General features: G+C 43.3%; 1 long non-coding RNA gene across 2 annotated transcripts; it reads left to right on the forward strand.

Moving 5' to 3' along the window:
• The first annotated feature begins 611 nt into the window (after positions 1-611).
• On the forward strand, positions 612-19,989 carry LOC128325023 (uncharacterized). 2 transcript variants are annotated; one of them, XR_008307222.1, is made up of 3 exons: positions 612-861; positions 18,550-18,842; positions 19,686-19,989. It is a non-coding gene; the product is annotated as an uncharacterized LOC128325023 (long non-coding RNA). The 2 variants fall into 2 exon arrangements; XR_008307223.1 differs by lacking the exon at positions 612-861 and adding an exon at positions 2,654-2,899.
• The last annotated feature ends 1,938 nt before the right edge of the window (positions 19,990-21,927 follow it).

Here is a 21,927-nt window from a genome sequence, read left to right on the forward strand (position 1 = left end):
TTTGCATAGTATGCAAGAAACTCAGGGGATATAGCAACACGGTTTAAATTCAAAAAAGGATTTGAAGTTTTATAAGTTCTGAGCGTGAATGATTAATAAAATAACCACAAACTGTTTCTCCCCGCCATCTTCATTTGTGTGGTTCTTTTGACAGTTTGTGGTAATACAATAAAATCTGAGGTTTATCTTCTGCTAAGTAAGTGGCTACTCACAAATGGTTTGCCTTGCAGAGAAGCCTCCATGGGGCTGGAAGGAAAGGCACCATAATGTAGTCACTTGGCTGCGTAAATTAATTCAGAACTGGGGATAAAGTTTAAAGGTAAGACTTCAAGAATAACTGAACATGTACATCCCTAATGGTTTAACTGGATAATTTAGGATAAACATAAATCAAGACTAGACCAATCTAACATAAAACCTGAAGTCACACAGATCTGATTAGACCCTTTAACCCAACGTCCCCCTTTCTCAGTTACCTGTTCCCATTTGGCCCCTTCTGACATGATGCAGTGAGTCAGAGGGCTTCTGTGTCTAGGCCCTGTAACCATGGTGACACTTTTTCAGCACCAGACCTCTGATTAGCTGCCCAGCTCATTAATTAAACCCTCAGGGAAGGTGGTAGGTGCATGTCCGACATAAACAATTCAGATAGGAAACTACCTGAGGAGCCATGTGTCTCTCATACCCATTGCAGTGTGTGTGTTTGTGTGTTTACGTTTATCTGTCTATCTTTGGGTGGGGTGTGGAAAAGAAGAAGATCCACCTGGTTCAGCTGTGTAATAGCAGAACTCTTACCCCCGTTGGAATTATGGTCATTGTAGGAAGGAAAAGAGTTATGTGATTGCATCTGGTTTTTCACAGGTACTTTCCAATTGAGCCAGTGGGACAAATTCCCAACCTTTCTGCTTCCTCTAGGCTAAACTGATTTATTTGTTGATTTTATACAGTTGTTATCTTTTGCATGTTCTAGACTCTTTCCCCTCCTTTTCTCCCTCTGTCCCTTAAAGCTCAGAAATCTAAGGGAAAATTAAATTATTTTAAAAGTAAATATTTTCCTAAATTTTCACATACTCCCAAATTGTGGGAGGCCCAGCTCATGATTCGAGCACTTAAGACTGTTTATATTGGTGCCCACTGAAGTCAATGCAAAGATTTCCATGGGTTTCTGTGGGTGTTGGACCTTGGGGAAATTGTTAAATTAATATAATTTTGCCACCTTCTCGGTGATGAGCAGTCTTGACAGGGCAATTAATTTGATAGATCCCTTTTGAGAGGAAAGAAACTACTTATTGGTTATGGAGCCTGCCATAGGAATCGGAAATAGCTGGGTTGAATTCCCAGCTTTGCAAAAGGTTCCCTTGGCAAACCTCATACATGGGTAAATGCATTTATACTAAATTAAGGGGAGGCAGATTAAATAACAGAAATGGATTAACATTTTCTATATTTCTGTTTTAATGGAAGTGTGCAGGGGATCTATAGGGATTTTGGGGGCTGGCAAACATCTTTTTCCTGGTACTTTAAAAACCATTAAAAATATATTGACCCTTAAAACCTATTGTACTGTCAGTGTGGCATGCACTGATGCACTGCTCCACCAAATTCACCACAATTCCAAAGTTTAAAGTGATGGCATTTCCTTTCCAGAAATGCCCCTTTGGAAAAATTGCTCCATCCCACTTTTCTATTCTGCTACATGTGCAGAGTAGAAATATGTTGAATAAACTCTGTCAGTTTCTTATGAAATGCTGCAGCTGCATCTCAGTTTGGTCTACTGCAACAAAAGCCCCTAAAATAGAATCTCCAGGATGTGGGTAAAAAAAACTCCTAAGACTAATCTTGGAAACTTTATTAAAAGAAAAAGAGGGTGAAAAAAAGAAAGAAAAGAGAGTTCAGACACTTAAAAAAAAAAAACTCATCCTGATTTGATTTATCTGGGGAGTGTGAACACTAAATAGAGAACAACGCCTGAAGTGTGAATTATTTCCTATATTAACACAGCGGAAAAACTGATAGCCTTTTCATGTCAGGAGAATAGCAAGGAGGGGAGGAGGGGAAGAATGACATTGTTCAATCTCAGGGTTTGCTCACTCTTTATCAGGCGAAGATCAAAATTTATTCCCAGGATGAGGCCTGCGGCCTGGCTGAGGCCCTAGAGATTTTTAAGGGCCTAATTAAGAAAACAGGATGAAAATGGTGAAATAAGAGGCCAATTTACTTCTTGCAGAATAGGGAGATCAAATCAACTTATGAGCAATTAATGTGCACAAGGAGAGAATAAAAGAATTCTGGGAGATGGTAGAGGGCCTCATTTTAATGACATGCTCTGGTGTTGGTATAGAGGATTACTCTGAAGGTCAGATGTAGATTGAAACGACCTTGCAAATTCTTAACCCTCCTTCCAATTAATAGAACCAACTCAGAAATGCAAAAGACCAGTCGAACAGCACAGGCTTCCCTTTGCGATCAGAAGGGAGAAAGAGAGGACGAAAGGGGGTTTCCTTTAGTTAAACAGCTGCCACAAAAGATGGGACTTGGAAAGGGCTGTTGATTACAGAATACAAGCCACCCAAGGGGGAAAATTTTTGTCAAGGCCCTAAGTGGGATATAAAAAGCTAAGTAAGAGTTGCTGGGGGTTGAGATTCTTATTAACTTCCCTGCAGAGTCTATGACGTACTTGATGCACTAAGATCGCTCAGAACATTGGCCTTCTCCCCAGAGATACAAAAAAGAGAACAGAGATGCTAACGATTAGATTACTGTTCCCCCAGCCCCCACTTTTTACAGAAGGTCCTGGAACTTGGGCCACTATCTGTAGACCTACTGCACTGGGCATTGTCCAAAGAATAACACGGACCTCTAAAAAGCATTTTACTTGGATGCAACATTGGATTCCACCGTAAGTTAAATCCACCTTCAACCTGCGCCTTGTGAAAATACTAATTTGAGCTTGAATAACTCATTATTTTTAATATAGCATGTGTTTTTTGAACTCACATAATCATGAAAATTAAATATTTCTTTTTTCAAACCATGATTACACAGCCCTTTGGGAATATGCTTTGATTAAAATTAGTTCCTAAAAATTCTCCTCAAAATTCTGCTTTGCAACTGTTGATGTAGAACAGTCTTCTGATTATTCTCTCAGTGCCTAAATACTTGCCAAAATTTAATGAGTATTTATATAGGTACATAGGAAGAGAGGAAGCTGCCATATACTGAGTCAGACCATTGGTCTATCAAGCTCAGTATTGTCTTCACAGAGTGGCAGCGGCTTCTCCAAGGTTGCAGGCAGGAATCTCTCTCAGCCCTATCTTGGATATGCCAGGGAGGGAATGTGGGACCTTCTCCTCTTCCAGAGTGGCTCCGTCCCCTGAGGGGAATATCTTACAGTGCTCACACTTCTAGTCTCCCATTCATATGCAACCAGGGTGGACCCTGCATAGCTAAGGGGACAAGTCATGCTTGCTACCACAAGAGCAGCTATCCTCTTCACTGTGATGTTTGATCTATGATCTAAATTACACCTGTCATATTTATATTGTTGTTGAAATGTTTTTGTATTTGTTGACATGCAATAGCATTTAGTATTTGACAGCTGTGATCGCTGATATGTAGAGGCGTACACATTCTGATACCTTGGTAGCCCACCCAACTTTGTGTTTGCCAGGGTGGGGAGAGCGTGAGCTCTCAGCTCTGTCATCAGGTTGAGCTTAGAAGAATTCTGAGCACATCTGAAGTGTGTTTCAAGGATAAGGACAATCACCTCTCTCACAACTAAACCTTCTCAGATGCTTGTTGCTTGTTGATATACTCCACAAAACTGGTAAGCTCCAGCCCTCTTTCTGACCTTGGAGCTAGAGGGGGGAAAGGTATTATTGCTTCAGTTGTGCTATGCTTCTGCGGTCCATGAGAGGCTTTGGAAGCCCAGCATCCTTTGCCCTGTTCACACAGAAGGCTTTCATATTGAATAACTGTGGGTTTTATCTCTCAGTGCCTCCTCCCCATCTTCCTCTCTCCTCCATCACCATCTTATCTTGAATTCCCCACCTATTTCATCTTCCATTGCCTAAACATTACTCCTTCATTCCCACCCTGTAAAGATTATAAATGTAATCTGAAACAAATGCATCCATCAGAACAAACCTATCCTTCAGAAGTGGTGCTGTTAGCACTGCACACATGTTTTGTTTTTGTTGCATGCATGCACCATTAATGAGAATGTCAACCACTGCTTTTTTACCTGTTGCAACAAGAAAATTCAATACTGCCTTAAAGGTGTGTGTGGGGGGGTGGGACTACTATCCCTCTCATTGCTAGGGTAGAGGGTTTCTTTGCTATTTAAATTTAAGTATCAGCTTCTGCCATGCATTGAATAGAGAGATGTTCACTTGTTAAAAAAAATTGTAAAGGAATATTAAGAAGCAAAACCAATATTCTGAGGAGTACATACATTTTGGAAGGTGTAGTCCTGTCCATCCGGGTGCTTATCCTGAACTTAAAAGTGCATTAGCCTTCGCAAACAATTTTTGATGATTAATTTTGATCACATTGTCCTGGGCTTTATCAGTCTAGATTGCTATATATTTTACCAGGGTTTACTTCCAAAATACAGATGTTAACCAAGCTAACTCACCTTTAGCATACCTTCCCATATTCAGACTGATCCACTGGAATGTTTTGAAGTTAATTTTTATAACCAGAAAGACTGCTATATTTACTTAAAAACGATGTTGCTGCTGGAGAAGCACATAGCCTGAAACAAGGTAGGGGAAAATTGTCAGCATATTCAGCAAATTTTTGACAGCCAGAAACAAAACTGTACCCCTTGAATGCTGTAATTTATTTCTGATGGCCATAGCTAAAGACTCTATAGGCAAGGTAGGCAGCAAAGGTTTGTACCTGGTTTTTTCCTTCTAGGCAAGGGGAAACTACCTGAAAAGCGGCTGTTAATCAATCAGTACTGTAGGATCTGAATGTTAACCAGTACTGTAGATATTCAAATCCTACATTAAACTTACCTCCTATACTGAAATGTGCTAAGACTAAAGTTAGATATTGCCACTCTATGCTGTCAGTTGCTTCCTCCACACTCAAAACACAGGGCAATTCCTGTTTCATTTACAAGCTTAATGATATTTAGCATACATTGTTAATGTATATAGTATAGCACTGTTAATAGTCATGTTCCTATTCTTAATTAATCTAGTTTGAGGAGGATGAATATATAGGCAGTAGCCAAATTATCCAGCCTACTGCTCTGATTGAAATTTATATCTTGACACAAGGAAATAGATCTGTAGAATTTTAATAGCAAGTAAAAAGTCCTTCCCTGGTTTCAGGGTACCAATAATGTTTGCTTCTTCCCAAGATGCTGGTAGTGATCGTAGGAGTCCCCACCCACGGAGCACCACCCTGATCAGAATAAAAGACCAAATCAAGCGTGTGACCTGCAATATGCGTCGATCCAGAGACCGCTTGGGATAGGCCCATAGTCGTCATGGCTACTATGAACTCCTGAGCTGCCCCGGACAAATTGGTCCAAAAATGAACATTGAAGTCCCCCAGCACCAAAAGTCTGGGAGACTCCAACGCAAGTTCCGCGACCAAGTCCGTGAGCTCAGTAAGGGATTCCGTTGGGCAGCGGGGCGATTGGTACACCAACAGAAGTCCCAATCTATCCCTGGTCCCCAAACTCAAGTACACACACTCGATATGGTCCGATACCCTAACAGGGACCCTGGTAAGGGAGATGTTATCCTTATAGACCACAGCCACTCCACCTCCCCGCCCACGTCCCCTCACCTGCTCCTCTACAGCATATCCTGGCGGGAGAAACTGGGACCAAAATGGACCACTAGCCTCCCCCAACCAAGTCTCAGTAATACATATCAGGTCGGCCCCTTCATCCATGATCAAATCATGGATGAGTTCTGATTTATTTTGGACCGACCTGGCATTGCAGAGGAGCAAGGTAAGGTTATGTGGGATGTTGGCAGTGCTCCCCGAGGTCAAAGAGCTGGCAGGACAGCCAGAAAGGGGGACAGCTATTAAATTTCTGACCACCCTTCCCCTGGAACAGCCTGCTGACCTGCCAGCATTTCTTCTTCTGTTCCCCACCACCACAGGAATAGCTTCCCCACCTTCAACGAAGGCACTCCCTGGCTCCCCATCTCCAGACAAACCCACACACATTACAACTTCAACCCAACCTCAGCACAACCTAAAACTGATTAAACAGAAGTCTCCCTCTATACAGATGGGTGGACAAAGTGTCCAGCCCTCGTTTCTCCCCTGAAGTGGCTCCCCCGAAGGGGCAACCCCCTTTGGTGTTGCCCCTTTGGTGGCGGGCCCGCCACCACTGGCAGTCTTCCTATATAGGCTGAGCAGTAAGCTCAGCAGGTGGAACCAGGAAAAACTGCCCAGTCACCCTTACAGCCCCAGTCCTGCAAAGCCTCTCCACAGCAGTCCTGGGGAAGGCAGATGGCGACCAGGGAGGGCAGAAGAGAAGAGGCAAGCACCCCAGTCTCACACCCTGGGGGAGATGGAATCCTCTTCTCCTCTTATCCAACAGGCTTTAGACTTGCACACTCCCTTGCAACTTCCTCAGTGAATCCTACCTTGACCTCTTAGCTTTTTCAGAAGTTGTGATTAGAACAAGTGGAGATTTCCCATGTTTGGACACAATGGCAAATCCTGATTTGTTTTAAACCAGGACTGAAAGCTGTATTTTTCTTCCTTTCCCCCTTACATGCTCAAGGTAGGGTGGGGAGGTGGGCTGCACAAGACTGAAGCATGTAATTGTGATGCTAATCCATGATTAAATCATCTGCACCCAGCCAATAACACCAAGTAAGAAAAAACTATTAATTTCTGTGCAAGAAAATATGTTTACTATAATTTTATAAATTTATTTTGAATTTTGAATTTTAATGTGCATTTTTATCGTGATTTTTATCTGTTTTTATGAATTTTAAATGTTTTGTTTTTATATTGTGTTTTAATCTGGACACCGCCTAGAGATTTCTATACTAGGTGCTATAGAAATGCAATAAAATAAATAAATAAATGTAATGCAGGAAGGGCAGTGTGTGTTTCACATTGCAAATGTATGAAACAACTTGAGCTCTGTACTGATCATGTGAAAAATTCTTGTGCTGGACTTTATATATTCCAGTGTGGAAAGCTGTAATATGTGAAATGGCCTTCAAATATTTTCTATATCTAATTATTGTTTTATTTTTGAAATAATAATCACCTTTGCAATATTGGCTTTTGGAGCAGTGTCAAAAATTGGGAGCATATGACTGCTTGGAACACTGCTGTTCTCCTTTATTTTACTTGTGGAAAATGTTTGCTTGAGGTGGCTTCAGCAAGAGTATGTAGCAAAGGGGACTGGTTCAGACACATGTTTGTGTCTGGATCAAAGCTAGAAGTAAAGGTGCTGCAGTTCTAAAATTCCAGGAGGTTTTACAGACGGGGCTCACCCTGCCCCCGAATCCAATCCTGACTGGAGTGTCCCAGTCCACATATTCACTGGATTTAATCCGACCTCCCTGTGGGCTATCAGGGACCAGGGTGGACAGGAATTTGATTGTCCCCGAATGGAGGCTGCGAATTCTTGCATAGCCCGAGTTATGTCCAGGGTTAAAAAAATTCTCTATTTCCATCAGCTTTTGGAAAAAACTCTGGGGCTTCTGCTTTCTCCAATGGTGTTGATGGAGGTGCTGATGGCTATGTGAAGGAGGTCCTGGTGGCTATGCGAATGGTCCATCTAATCCCTAGAATTAAAATGCCTCGAATCTGCTGCGAAGCAGATTCGCTCTTCAGATACCCCAAGGCATAGAGCCATGTGTGAAAAACCTCTCGTGGAGGTTTGTGACTTTACTGCATCCAAAGGAAGAGATTATCAAAGAAACAAAATAATATTTTTCTATTGCACCTTTATTATCGGAATCCAACTTAAAAAAACAACAAAAAACCCAAACCCCCGCAAAAAACTGTATACTGGGTTGGGAAAATAGCTGATAAATGGTAAAGATTTTTAAACAAGTATCCATCTTACTACTTTTCATCCACTGATTGATTATTCAATTAGATGGTGCAGCAGCTTTTAGTGCAGGTGATATTTGGGCTATTTATTCACGATAATGTTTCCTTCAATTAAGTAACACAGATAAAGAAATAATTGATTGTTGGGAATAGTGTTTTAGACACTGGCTCTGATCTAGAGATGCACATGCATAGCTTTATAGTGCCATTGTACCGCTGAACGTCTGCATCTATCTGAGGTCCCTGATGATCAGATGAGCAATAGTATCAAATCTGGTGTTGTCAACCACCTGTTCAGTGCCTCAAACAGCTGATGAGCACTATCAAAGCTGGTGGTTCCAGTCATCTGATTTGGTCTGTGCCTATGATCCCTAATCCAGGAAGAGGAATTGTGCGCACATAATCCCAGGTGATAGTCACAATGTCCAGTAATGTCTGTTTACATGTATGCTTCTGACCCAAGGATGTGTGTACAAAAGCCTGTTATTGTAGATGGGAAACACCAGCATAGGAGAGAGTACTTAACTCTTTACCCCATCATTTCTCTATTCTACCTCCTGCAGCTTTTCTGCTTGTGAGGTTCTAAATCAGTTTGTGAGGGCAAAAAGGCATAGTAGAAAACCTATGGGAATTGGATTTGAAGCAGGAAATGACAGGTGGGGAAAGAATTAAGTGCACCATGTATCCAAATTCCTCCTCCTAAAGTGGCTTTTCTAGTTTAAAACATGCTTTCGGGCTATTCCCACACACATGGGTCCGTAACATGTAGTTTGGATCTTATTGTACAGTAAGCCAGCAATCTTTCCAGGAATCTGGAAAGGCCCTGTGATTCAGGTTCCAAAGTTGTACGACAGTAATGATACTACTGAATATTCTAATTAGCTTGGCACAAGTGAGGTTTATTGAGGACTGGGGTGACAGCTTAAACTGGGAGTATTTCTCACAAAAATGGTAAGAAAATATGGTTGTTCTCCCAAGAGAACAGTTTTAGTGTGATTTCAGTCCTGAACAGTATGGGCTTCTTTTCTTCAGGGACCACTTCCAACAATAAGGCATGAGGGTGGTATAGGACAGGGATAGCTATCAAGCTTATTTCTCCCTTGGGAGAATAGTTTTGCCCCCTAATCTTATACAGAGGGTATATTTCAAGAAAGAAGGCTGTATGGAATGTACGTGGCCACAAGAGAGAGCCAGATAGTTACCAGAAAAATTCACTGAGGATAGAGTGCCTTGATTGATTCTTAACTATGCTACTGCTATTAGAGCCGAACTGAATGGTTGTTGAGACATTTGTATCTGACAGATTTAGTGGATTTGCATTAGTGACAATCTGGACATGAAGCTCTTAATTATATGCATTTCAATTGCAAAATGTGAATGACTATTTTTTTAAAAAAGAAATCAGAACAAAGCTATATTATGAAATTTAAAACAATCAGGAATTTTGCATTTGGTTATTTAGTGAGGTGGTATACACTCCCACATCAATTCCATTAGAATTAATGCTTGCACAGGAGACGTATTAGAAGATTGTTGCTTCTGTGGAGGAAAATGTAACTCTAGACAATGACACTGTTATAGCATTCCCCTTATTGTACCAGCTTTCTTTTTAGGAAAACTCCTTACTTGGAGTTTTAGGGCTTTATTTCCAAGAGACTGTACATTTTGTTCTGTTATTTTGGCTTCCCAGCTCTTCCACTAAACCACTGTTCTAAGTTCAACATATAAGATTACATTCTACTGTAACAATGGTGGTTAAAATATTGGATTACACTATTATAGAGAAATATCTGTTTGAGATCTTGGAAGGCTACTGCTAGCCAGAACAGACAATATTGGGACAGATGGACCAATGATCTCACTTGGTAGAGCAGTTTCATAAATTCATCTGCAAAATAGTTAAGAAGATGGATTTTATTTGACCTTTTGTTGACGAGAATGTGCAAGCCTTAGATTTCAGGTAACATTTTAGAGAATAGTAAGAAGACGCCTAATGAACTCTGAAAGCTTGAAAACGCTCAACAACAGCAGAGTAATAGTGTATTTGGGAAGGAAGAAATGTGGCAGTTAGGAATCCTGTGTTAGGTATGAGGCAGGACAAAATACTAGCTCACATACCACTAGGACCGGGGAGACCCGGGTTCAAATCCCCATTCAGCCATGATACTTGCTGAGTGACTCTCAGCCAGTCACTTCTCTTTCAGCCTAACCTACTTCACAGGGTTGTTGTGAGGAGAAACTGTAGTACACCACTCTGGGCTCCTTGGAGGAAGAGCGGGATATAAAATGTAAAATATAATAATAATAATAACACCTGTCTGACTGTGTAAATAAATAAATAATAATACCACGCAAAACAATGTGGCTGGTAGGAGCACTACTCACGCTGCTGTGAACAAGTCAACTCTGTTGATGGAGTCGCACCCCAGGGGAGCAGCTCTGCTCCGGCACAGTTGTGTAATGGGACACCACTGGAAACAACAAGTGTCCTCCTGTTGCACAACTGTGTTTGTGCAATGTTACATTAGATAGGAGGTGCCCTGGAGTGAAGAGCAAGAAGGTGAAATTTACAAAAGGATTACCAGTGTTGAAAATTCAGTTTATCATGGACAGATTCATGTGGCAGACTCAGAAACTTCTTGAGAAATATGGGGCTAGAGCTAATGTAATGTGTAGTGCACCTACAATGTTGAAACAACAATTGGTTAACTCTTGATTAGATGACAACAAGTGTGAGCTTAAAGACTGTGTTGTTTGTGAAAGGTGAGACGGTTGGTGCAGTACCAAGGGGGTGATTTATAAGATAGTGTTTGGAATGCTCCTCTTTTTATATAGGTGAAACGGGAAGACCTTTAAGTGATAGATATGTGGTATAATGGGAGTCGTGCCAAACCATTGTCTGTGCATATGAAAGACAGACATGCTGGACAAGTGGCTGGAACTAAAATTTCTGTATTCGTAATGGAAAGAAACTTGCAGAAGCGTAAAATAAAGGAGGGAATGTATTTACAGAAGTTAAAACCAGATATAAATGTTGAGGAGGAGATGGTTCTGGCTATGAAATTCATTAGTCTTTGAACAATGGAAGTTGTGCTAATGATTCTTTCCTCTGAAACTGTGATGTTTCTCTCCCTCTTTTCTCCTGAGCCTATTGCTTATCTTGTGGGAAGGAATTTAAGAACTGCTGAGACATTCAGTCTGTATTAGCAACTGAAGATGGTGTATTTTCACTGAAACTGTTTTGCTTTTAACCTGTAACATCTGGTGAATACACACACACACACACACACACACACACACACACACACACGTCTTAGTGGACAGAACTGTTTAGAAGTTAATATGCGCATAGCATCACTAACTTATCAACTTACCTTTGGAAGCAAAGGGGAATCCTCATTGGATTCCCCTTTACAGGCACTCAAACCGGTGAACTGGTGCGCAGATAAACTGGGTTTGGTCTGGTTTGATTGCGACCAGACTCCTTTTTGTTGGGGCCTGTCTGGTCCACAATTGAAATGGTCAGGTTTTAGAACACCGATGTTTTTGTGCAAAAACACCAGTGTTCTAGCTAAAAGGCTATCCCTTTAAATGGCCTCCTCAGGCCTGCACAGAGATCATTTAAAGGAGGCTTAGCCCAGCGCTGGCTGTCAGTCAGTGTGAGCGGCCAGCTGCAGGGAGGGATGGCAGGTTGGGTCACCGCCTCCCCCCCCCCCCACGGGCTCTGCAATTACCACTCTCACTAGGAGTGGTTCAAAGGTGCCTCCATGCCTCTTCTTCATCAAAGGGCTCTGGCTGGCCGGCCAGTGTGAGTGGCTGGCCAGGCTGGCAGCAGGGAGGGATGGTGGTTCTGGTTGCTGCCTCCCAGCTGCTGCCAGCTCTCCACTAGTTACCGCTCCCACCAGGAGTGGTTAAAAGGCGCCTCCATGCACCTCTTCTTCATCAGAGAAGCCGTCAGCAGCTGTAGGGGGGTGGCAGGTAGGCCACCTCCTCCCAACTGCAGGCTCTGCACAATAAAGGTAATTTTGGGGCACCCCAGCACCTCTTTGTTTTTGTTTTTAAAGGCAGTTAAATGAGGCTCCCCACACACACAGAGGACAAAGTCAAATCAACTTGGATTTGATTCAAATACAATTAAGTCTGAATTGAATCAACCTGGTTTCAAGCAGGTGAGATTCGTGTCCGAATCAAAACAGCAAGTTTTGATTTGAATGTGAAACAAATCACAATTTTTGATTCATGCACATCCTTAGTGGCCACTTCCCCCACAAGCTGGTGTCCACTATTCAAGTGATAAATGGGGAAACTGAATAATTCATCATGAGTAAAGTAAAGTGTGCTGTCAAGTCGATTTCAACTCTTGGCGCTCACAGAGCCCTGTGGTTTTCTTTGGTAGAATACAGGAGGGGTTTACCATTGCTGCCTCTTGTGCAGTATGAGATGATGCCTTTCAGCATCTTCCTATATTGCTGCTGCCCAATATAGGTATTTCCCATAGTCTGGGAAACATAGCAGTGGGGATTTGAACTGGCAACCTTCTGCTTGTTAGTCAAGCATTTCCCCACACCCTTATTTGGTTCACCACCACAAACCTTCCTGAAGTAGTCTGAATAGCAGTGTACAAAAGAGTTAATTGGGAATGCAACACATTCTGTGCCCAGTGCATCCTGGTGGGACCTAGTCTAAAAGAACAAGGCCATGCATGCACAGGATTGTTGTGTGCACAGAGCCATGAGTTGACCTCAAGGGGTTTTTGCAGAGTCATCTTAATATTGAAAATAAAAAAGTAGACCCACCCTCTGGATAAATACTTAGTGCTTTTACTGATGATTTACATTATACATGTTTTATCCTGCATGCCACTTTGGACAATTTGTTTCTGGAAAAGCAGCTTGTAAATGTAGGAAATAAAAAAGTAAGTGGGGGTGGGGTGGAGTGGGGTGGGGATGCTTCTGTTTGTTCTAAATTACCCTGTTTGTGATTTCATTTATAGACCAAACCTGAGAGAGGTGACAGTCCTTTCCCCATAAAAGTGTGTTTTTGTTACAGCTGAGCATACCTATGGATCAGTTATCTCCAGTTCAGTGGTCTGGACTGCCAGTTTTTAAAAACCTCCTGAGCGAAGTCAGTAGCTGACATTCTGACTAATAAAGCATGAGGCTATTCTCATGCTCAGTGGAAACTGGGCTAAGGGAGTGCAGCCCGGTTTCCACTATATGTGAGAACTGCTGGGAGCCATGTGGCTCCTGGTGGTGGCATGGCAGCAAACCCTTTTGGGTAGCCCCCCACTTAACTCGGGTTTCGAGCACAGGAGCACCCGAAAAGCAGGTTAACTGCTCATGTGTTGCCACGGCACAGCTCCGCGCCGCAGTGACTCATGAGTAGTTCCCCAACCAGGAGGCTACAACAAGCCTCCTGATTTCGGGGCGGGGGGCTCCCCAGAATGCCCAGTGCACTAGTGGCATTCTGGGACTTCCAAGGGCCGAGAGACCCCAGATCCCCGCCACCCCAACTGGCTCCGTGACGGATCTGGTAATTGGCTGGGTGGCTGGGCGGCCTTCATGCCTGTTTTGAGCCTCTGCAGGGCACTTTCCAGATTAGACCCTGCAACGGGGCCATGTCATATCTCGGAAGTGTGCTTCCACACTTCCTGTGTTGTGACACGGCAGTCCCTACGCAGACCGTAGGGTGCCATTCACATTTTGAATGCCTTGTTTCAAATGTAATTGCTGAGATATTGAGCTAGGATGTCATATATCTGGCGTAAGAAAGTTGCAGGGTTTTTTGGGGTTGTTAGTTTTCATGAGACTGCTCCCCCTGCTGTTTATGTTTTGAATGTGACTTGCCTGAATGGAGGCATTTTGAAGCTGTTGAGCAGCTAGTTTGGAGAGTAGGGATGTGAAAGGAACCGCGGTGGGGTGGTTTGAAGGTGGCGGGGGTCTCCCTTTAAGAGTGGAGGAAGGATGTACTTATTTCTCCCGCCACTTTCACCCCGCCGGTATCAGTTTTTTAAAAAGACCATCAGGGCAGCAGTGTACCTTCCTGACACCCCATTGCCCTCATCTTCTGGATATGACCAGAAGTCGCCGGCGCACCTGCGCGTGCTGGAACGCGCAGGTGTGCTTGCAACTTCCAGTTATATCCAGAAGATGAGGGCAACGGGGTGGCAGGAAGGTATGCTGCTGCCCCAGTGGCCTTTTAAAAAAAACTGACGCTAGTGAGGGAAAAGTGGCGGGAGGGGTAAGTGCACCCTCTCTCCTCTCTTAAAGGGAGACTGCCGCCACCTTCGAACCGGTGGAACCTCCAGTTCTTCAAACCGGTTCAGAGGCCCATAAAGGACCTCCGAACTGGTTCCATGCACATCCCTACCGGAAAGCGCCCAGGTATCAGCAGGAGCCCTGGCATAACTCTTCTGGTCCTCTAGCCCTAATACTTCCAAGCACTGCCCATGCTGTGGAAGCACAATATAAGAGAGGAGAGCTGGTCTTGTGGTAGCAAGCATGACTTGTCCCCCTAGTTAAGCAGGGTCCGCCCTGGTTGCATTTGAATGGAGACTAGAAGTGTGAGCACTGTAAGATATTCCCCTCAGGCAATGGAGCCACTCTGGGAAAAGCAGGTTGCAAGTTCCCTCTCTGGCTTCTCCAAGATATTTTTTTTTTATAGGACAAGATTTTTTTATTGAACCAACAAACTACCAAAGCATACAGTATGTTGCCAAAGCACAATTATATACAAAGTGGTTGTTTGTATATGATATATCTACAAAGATTTACACACAATGATTTGGAAACCCACAAGGTTATGAAGTATATGCAGGTAGTACTGTAACTCGGGGGTGGGGAATTTCAAGGCACTTCAGGTAATGGGGGGGGGGGTTACATCCGACGTCCATTTCCACAATTTGTCCCACTGCTGTTTAGAAGAGATACTCTTGTATTTTTGCACATAACCATACAAACTTTTCCAGAAGAGATTTACTGTCTCATCCACGTGAACCTCTTGGTCACATCTTCCAAGATAGGGCTGAGAGAGATTCCTGCCTGCAACTTTGGAGAAGTCGCTGAATAGGAACAGTTGCTCTCCCCCTGCTAACTATAAGAGAGTAACCCACTGAAAGGATATCTCTTTGCCCAGCTAGCAGAGATCAGCAGGAAAGCCACCACAACATGAGGCAGACTGTTCTACCGTCTAACTGCTCTTACAGTTTGGAAGTTAATCCTAATGTCTAGTCTAAATCTGCTTCCTTATAATTTCAGTCTAATGGTTTTAGCCCTGCCATCTGAACTATTGCTCATAAACTCCAATAATGCTCTACAGACAAAATTTAAAACAATGAACAGCCAAATCAAATTAAACATCCAAAAGCAATTAAAACTATTACAACCAGGGGGGTAGCTAGGGGAGAGGGGGTCCGTATTCACCCCTCTCCCTGGAGGCCCCTCTGAGTGAGAGAAATAATGAAGAAAATAGGGAGAGGTGGAGCAGGGGGCCCACAGGAGCTGGGGGGCTGGGTTCTTTGAACCCATCTGCTCAATTATAGTGACACCCCTGATTACAACCAACCAAATACCTGTACAGGTACATCTTTAAAGCCTTCCTAAAGCCCGCAGCGGGGAAATGCTTGACTAACAAGCAGAACGTTGCCGGTTCAAATCCCCGCTGGTATGTTTCCCAGACTATGGGAAATACCTATATCGGGCAGCAGCGATATAGGAAGATATCTGCCGTGGGAGATGGCAATGGTAAACTCCTCCTGTATTCTACCAAAGACAACCGCAGGGCTCTGTGGGCACCAGGAGTTGAAATCGAATTGACAGCACACTTTATTTACACTTTAAAGCCCACCAGACGTTGGGTTTCTTATTCTGGCAGGAAGAACATTCCAACGTTCAGGGGCAACTATAAAGAAGGCCCAAGCCTTCAGGTGAGCTGTTGGCAACTTTAGGTACACCTTCCCAGATGACCTTAATAAGCGCTGAGCCTCATGTGTAAGAAGGTGTTCCCTTAACTTCACAACATCGTATATGCAATAGCTGTTCAGATATTTGAAGATGGCTATCATATCTCCCCTTAGTCTAAACATAACCAGATCCTTTAACCACTCATTGCAGGACTTGAGCTGCAGAACCTTAGCTGATTAATCCAGCAATTAAAGTAATTAGAGCTGTTCAGAGAATTCTGGAAGGCTTCAAGCTCCAGAGCATCAATAGATTCTAACAGAATGTTAAGAGCGAAGTACTGTGACCAATCAAGAGGAAGGCCAAACTCTATACTGGGGAACCTATACGTTATATTGGAGACAGTGGCTCATATACTGTACTACAGTGCACAAGCAGCTGCCTATCTAAGGTGTGCTCGCTGTTCTTCTGCAGCACTGGTGTGGCTTGTGAAAGTGAAGAGGCTTCATGCCTACCAAGGAGCGTGTCCTTGCATGCCTTAGCAGGTACAGAACAGGATTTAAAGTGCCATGGAAGCAGTAAGCATGCTTTCCACTTAGATAGGTGGCTTGTTGTGTCGTATTGTGCCACTTTGTGTATGTGTCACTTTGTGTATCTGGCTTGTTGTGCCATTTTGTGGTTCTGGCACTGCTGGAAGAGGTTATCTCCCAGTCTTTCTCCACTGATGCCCACTGCACATCTGCCAGAGTTTGAAGCCCACAGTAATTCACCAGCTTCCCATACTTGTGGGGGGGGGGAATTAAAATGTGCAGGTTATTTGACTTTATCAGGATATTGTTATCATATGGAGATGCTATTTTTTAAAAAAACAAACCTGGAGGTTCTTCCTTTTTTAGTATTTAAAAGTCAACTTTGTATCTCAGACAGTAGCAATCCTTGAAACATGTAAAATCAGCGACTCCTCATCTAGGGGTCTTGTATCAGTACTTATCAGCTTCTACTGTGCCATTCATCTTAGTGGAGAAACCAGGTTACACTCGAGTATGGGAAATGGATTTGGATGTATCCTTTGTAGAAGAGGATTGGCAGAATATCTGATCCTCCAATCTTTACATATGTTCTAAAATCAAGGAAGCACAATATAAGATCCTTAGCAGGTGGTACATGACTGTAGCCAAGATTCATTAAATTCATTCAAATTATAGCCTGCTGTGTTGGAAGACATATGATCAAACGGACTCCTTTTCCTATCTTGTTGGGGTTTGTGGTTATTTAGCAAAGCACCAAGGAAGCTACCACTCCAGTTACAGAGTGCAGCGTTTAGTTAGTTAAAATGGCCTGCCCCTGGATACTGATGGACTCCAATGGATTCCTGAGGGATTTTCTAGCTGTTATGGCAGGCACTCCTGTTGAAGCTCTAGTTGGTCTCTGGAATGGCTCAGGCAGTTGACATGATCGTTCCCAAGTGCCACCTCCCACAATGCAGAACCCATGCAGCACCTTGGTGTACACCTGAGCTGTGGGTGATGAAGCAAGCTGGGAGACAGCGTGAACGTAAGTGGAGGAAACCTTGGGGTAAGTCTGAGCAAACACCAGTTAGAGCTCACTGTCAAGCCCATTCTGTGGCAGTGATGGAACAGAAGAAACTTCTTTTTCTGTCCACTATTACATCCTCTCAATGTCATCCAGTGGGGCTTTTCTGGGTGATGCAGGGCCTCTTGAAATTTGACCCCAGGTAAGATGTATTAGAACCCTCAGTAGTGTGCTATGATGCATTTGCACAGCCCTTTGACAATAAAGTTGCTCACATTCACCATGAGTTGGACTCAGTTGATGCAGTGTCATTGGGAGAGGTGTCCAGAGTAACATCTGGTCTAGTTTTTCAGGAGGAGTTTCAATTATTGGTGCCTGAGGATATGGACAAGTTGAGTTCAGCTCACCATGTGCATGCTTGACCCTTACCCTTCATGGCTTATTAAATCTAGAAGGGAGAGAATTTTTAGCTCGGCCCAGCAGGTTCTAAATGCCTCATTCAGACAGGGGGTGGTCCCAGCTATATTGAAAGAAGCTATTATTCGACCGCTCCTAAAGAAACCCAGTCTGGGGCCAGAGGATGTAAACAACTATAAGCTCGTGGCTAATATTTCCTTCCTGGGCAAGATGCTTGAGCATGTAGTATCTAGATCAATTTCAGTCAGGCTTCAGGCCTGACTTTGGAACAGAAATTTCTTTGGTTGCCCTGTGGGATGACTTGTGCAGAGAGAGGGAGAGACGGGGAGTGCAACCTTGTTAATTCTCTTGGATTTCTCAATGGCTTTCAATACCATGGTACCCTTTTGGATAGGGTAGCTGAGTTGGGAGTGCGAGTCACTGCTTGGAGGTGGTTCCGCTCCAACCTCGAGACCTGTTTCCAAAAGGTGGTGCTGGGGGATTACTGCTGAACCCCTTGGCAGTTATGCTTTGGGGTTCCACAGAGTTCCACTCTTTCTCCTATGCTGTCTAACATCTACATGAAACTTCTGGGTGAGGTCATCCAGAGATTTGGCCTGAGGTGTCATCACTATGTGGATGACCCAGTTGTATCTCTCTTTTTCATCAGTTGCAGGTGAGGTGGTGAATATCCTGAATAAGTGCCTGGATGCAGTAATGCACTGGATGAGCGTGAACAAGTTTAGACTCAATCCATACAAGACAGAAGTACTGTTGGTTGGTGGTTCCTCTGCCTGAGGGAATGATGTTCAGCTTGTTCTAGATGGGTTTGCACTCCCCCTAAAGGATCAGGTTCACGATCTGGGGTGCTCATCGATCCAGCACTATTGCTAGAGGCTCAAATGGCCTCTGTGACCCAGTGAGGTTCGCCTGGCACCATCACTTTGTTCTTTTACAAACCAGGTAAAGACCTTTCTGTTCACTCAGGCTTTTACATTATTTTGTATTTTGTGTATGTGTATTGTGTTTTGATGCATTTTAGGTGTTTTTATTGAATGTGTTAATGTTGCATTTGTGAGCCATCCTGAGAACAATTTGTTATGGGGTGGCTAACTAATAAAGTTTATTAATTATTATAAATCATCATCATCATCCTTCTTATTAACCTGCTGGCTGATGTTTGTCAGCAGATAATAACCAACATGATCTTCAGTTTTCTGGTGACAGAAGGAGGGTTGCAGGTCTGCAAGAAGTCTTCAGAGTCCCTGCACTGAATGCTTCTTTGCTCAGTGGCCCAGGTGCAGAAGGACAGGGGGGAACACTGCAACTCTCAGAACCATCTCTATAAAAGTGGGTAGGGCTTTTGGAGGGAGGGGAGAGGCAAGAAAATCACTCTCCCCTGCACGCCTGGTCTGCTCCTCAAGGAAGCCTTCAGCACAGGGACTCTGAAGGCTTGTTGTGGACTTGCAGCCTTCATTCTGTTGCTACAGCCAAAGAACTTTTACTCCTGGACTTCGGGGCTGAAGTCCAGGGCCTCCACACCCCCTGCCCCCTCCAATTGTCTTTAGTCTGTCCTGGGTGGTGTGGTTTGTGCACTCAAGAACCTATGAGTTAAAAAATGATGCTTAACTTGCATCAGGGGGGCGGGCTCCAAAAGCCTTTAGGTCCAAGCTTCAAAATTTCCTAGGTGCACCTCTGTGCTAGAGTGCTGTGGATCATGTTGGCCATTGCATGTAAAACCTAATGTTGATCCTAAGTCCATGCTTCTACGGCTTTCTGCTAAAATGATATTTGCTACTTTCATAGGTCACTGTTGTACACCTTTATACAGCTGCCAAGATCTGTATTGCTAGACTATGAAAAAGAGCTCAACATATGCCTTCCTCCTCCATCAATGGATGGAGAATATTTGGCAATTGATTATTATGAACAGGTTCTCTCAACAAGTTAAGCAGGCTAGAAACCCAGCTTTGAAAAATACAATGGCAATCTGACGGTCTTTTATATATTATAGTGAAGCTCTCAACCCAGGCAAGCATGTATCTGCTAGATACAAATGCTGTATTTCTAATTTGCTGTAGTTATTGTAATTGTCCTATCTTTTTCTTTCTTCTCCAACCTGCAGCTGTCATTTGTTTGATATTATAATGAAAAAATACTTCTCTCTCATTATGCAGTCATTATTTATGTATTTGTTACTTTTCTTTGTTTAGGGGCATGTAATTAATTGTATGCTCTCTCTTTAACTATAATCCTTTATCTTGCTTTTGTGGGGAAATTGTTTGATAAAGTTTACATTGTTTAAAAAGAGAGAGAGAATGGTTTGCAGTGCAGCACAAAGAGTGGAAAGAAGGAAGAAAACCTGCCAGTATAATCCCTTGTGTGCACCTGAAGGGATCTCTGGATTGGAACTAGAAAAGAAAAACTAGTATTCAGAGTGACTGGTCTTATGCAATCAGCTTGGCTCTTCCTAATAAGTTTATGGTGCTAACTTTGCTATTGGAAGAGAAAAGCTGAGACCACCCAAATGTGTGTGTTGGTTTAAATATTTTATCCTGCCTCCCCATCTGCTCAACATGCCTCTTGGACTCATTAAAAACAATATAATAATAAAAGCAAGCTTTAACATGATTTTAAAAAACACCGCATTACAATAATAAAATAGTATATCCCAGCTTTCCCCCAAATTATTACAACCCTACCACAATTTCATTTTATCCCCCAAAAGCCTGTCCAAACTTTACACTCTCTGCCTCCCACACCTCCATGGGAACTTATTCTGTAGGTCTGGAGCTACTGCCAAAAAGGTCCTGTGCCTCCCTGCTCCTTGGACAAGCCATTTTGACCACAGCCAAATTAATTACCTAATTATCTTAATGGGACAGACTAATAAAGGGACAAGTATTCTATGTGAATTTCTCAATCTATGAAGGAATTTAAAACTCAAACAGAACCTTGAATTGAGCCCAGAAACTAACTGGCAGCCCATGCTATTCCTATGATTCCAGTTGCATATAATCACACACCACTCCCTGTACCTTCCTGGAGTTGCATTCTGTCTGTTTTATCATTAGCACAACCGCTGTTTCTAGGCGATGCTGGACCAAGAGACTTGGCTAAGATTCCACAGATACTTATATGTAACTTTTTAGAATCAGATAATCTTTGACTGGATACTGACCCAGCACTCTGCATTACGTTAGAACTTAGGTCTCATTTTCCCTTGTGCTGGAGCTCCTCAATACTGGATTGTATAGCTTTCATGCTTGAGACAGGATGGGTATTTTTTTGTCAGGCTAGCTTCCTGCCACTGGAGGGTGCCTCACCCCAGTTGCATTCCTGTCTGCTCGAGCTGGTATGACACAGAAAGAGCTCTTCAGCATTTATATACCTTTTTGTCAGGAACTGAGGCTAGCTTTATCTTTTTCTTACTTGGCTATTTCCTCTCTCTCTCCCCACCCCCCACCTCCTTATATTGTGAGAGGGTGGGACAGGAGCTACCTTAGGTTTTTGATTTCTTTTCTCGTCAAATTCTAAAGTACAATCAATTCGGCCGTTATTACTTGCCTTGTTTTTAGGTTTTAAAATTCATTGGAGCTGTGCTGACACTCTTTTTCAGTCTCCGATGGAGTGGGCACATGTGGAGGAGTTGCTAGGAGGCTCCTTATCAGAGAGGCCCCAAGCTACTCCTGGGACAGATTTGGTCGGGTTGCTCCCATTCAGGCGCGGTCGGCTTCTCCACCGTTGCTTCCCACTCTCACCATTTTACCCACTGGGGTTCAGGAGGCTGAACCGGCTCCTAGAAAGGCGATGAAGCACCACCTGAAGGTGCAAGCGGAGGCTGCAAGAAAGAAAAAGAAGCATTCTCAATCTTTCTGCCTGAGCAAGATGCTGCTGATTAAGGATGTCTGCCGTAAGACTAAAACTTGGCACAAAGCAACCCCTCTGAATGGGCAGGAAAATTATGATGGCAACCAGCACCTGGTGGACGATGTTCTGGCATCCATGCCATTCAATATAGTGCCAGAGGGTAATGAGGGGGAACTAG

Source organism: Hemicordylus capensis, chromosome 4, assembly GCF_027244095.1.
Source record: "Hemicordylus capensis ecotype Gifberg chromosome 4, rHemCap1.1.pri, whole genome shotgun sequence".
Taxonomy (NCBI): Eukaryota; Metazoa; Chordata; class Lepidosauria; order Squamata; family Cordylidae; genus Hemicordylus; species Hemicordylus capensis.